Raw genomic sequence first — 1609 nt, 5'->3', positions numbered from 1 at the left:
TGTAGAGTGAGAATGCACATATATGATGGTTTCTGTGATTTCTAACATTGCAAAGCAGTAAATTTAAATGATGAACATGATTTTCAATAGTGTAAAATAATTAAGCAATAAACGAATGTGTCGAATATGGCTGCTTTTCAACTTTAGCTACAGTTGGAGTACTGTACTGCTGGATTACAGATTTTTCACGTTCAAACTACAATTAATTATGCTATAGCACTTATCGTGGGATACTCAAGAAAAACTGGATATTGTTACATGTAGATTGTTTTTATTGTCATTGAAGAATGGTACAACAATTGTTTAGGGAATTTACACTAGTCATCATTGTCGTCGATCACACCGGTTGCTAACCCATCATCTTTGGCCTTCACATCGTACTTCAAATTATTGTAAAACTTGTGATGTTTTTTATCAATGTAGTCTTTGAGACACTTCAGATCAAAGTATTTGGCTTTTGTAATCGCCCTACCATTAGGATAAAGACATTCTAATTCCGTCGATTTAAATTCATCGCGAGTCACATTTTTCTTCGCAATGTTCAGGGCTTGAATGCTTCCGCTGTTGTCATACATTTCAATGCGAAGGGAATCGCTCCGATTGTACAAAAGTCGTCGTGCATTCAACCAGTTAACTTTATCTTTTCTTTCGTCGACCTTTCGGTTAGTTATTTTAGATTCCAACTGACTTGATGAGAAAAAGTGTTTTCTTTTCATTGCCACAACATCGAATTTTGGCTCCTTCTTCCGTGAGTTTCTGATAAAGTCCATCCACTCCTCTGGAGTCTGAATTTCTTCATACAATTTCCTCTCTTTCTCAATCAAACCAAATTGACGATTACAGCTGTTGTAGCTGTGGCCAGACACAAAAAAATTTTGTTCAATGGTTTCGATTGTCGAGTTTTCAAGAATATGTTTTAATAGCAAGCTAACTTTTATATTAGGATCTTGTCCACCACACGAGTCGGAATATAAAATCACTCGCTTCGTCGTTGGTAGAATTTTGTGGTTCAGGTGATACAAAAGGCAGGAACCAATCTCCTGACCTCCTCGGGATGCCACATTCTCGCTCCAGATGTACATGTAACCTGAAAAATATATTACGTAAGTATTCGGATTTGTTTCGAATTAATGCATTTTATATCTTATGTACCTTTGTTTGTGACTTCATCGTGAATACAGAGGTTATACGTCCATAACTGTCGCTTGTAATATGCTACTGAGGTTGTCAAGGAAGGCGTTTCTAAGGCCTTCTGCAGGTCAAAAGTGAGAATCACGAGCTCTTCTCTGTTTATCGCAGCATCTTTGCGGTCATCATCGAGATTTTTCAAAAATGAAGTTACGACTGTGAGATGCTGAGAATGTTCTCTTTCTGCGGCATCCTTCTCTACTTGTGTATAATTTGCACTCTGCTTGATGCTTTGCAAATGGTCACATGTTTTGCAAGTATCAGCGTGCCGCTTCTTCATTCCGATGTTGAATTCATGATTGAAAATGTCATCAAAGCTGTGGCTCTTCACTTGGGTCTCGGATTCTTCTTCACAATACTCCTCGTAAGCTTTATACAGTTTGACCATGTTCCACCCTGGAGCTAAGTATACGCGATTGGA

The sequence above is a fragment of the Belonocnema kinseyi genome, chromosome 10 (assembly GCF_010883055.1).
Source record: "Belonocnema kinseyi isolate 2016_QV_RU_SX_M_011 chromosome 10, B_treatae_v1, whole genome shotgun sequence".
Classification (NCBI taxonomy): domain Eukaryota; kingdom Metazoa; phylum Arthropoda; class Insecta; order Hymenoptera; family Cynipidae; genus Belonocnema; species Belonocnema kinseyi.
The sequence above is the reverse complement of the archived record's forward strand: the minus strand, read 5'-3'. Positions refer to the sequence as shown.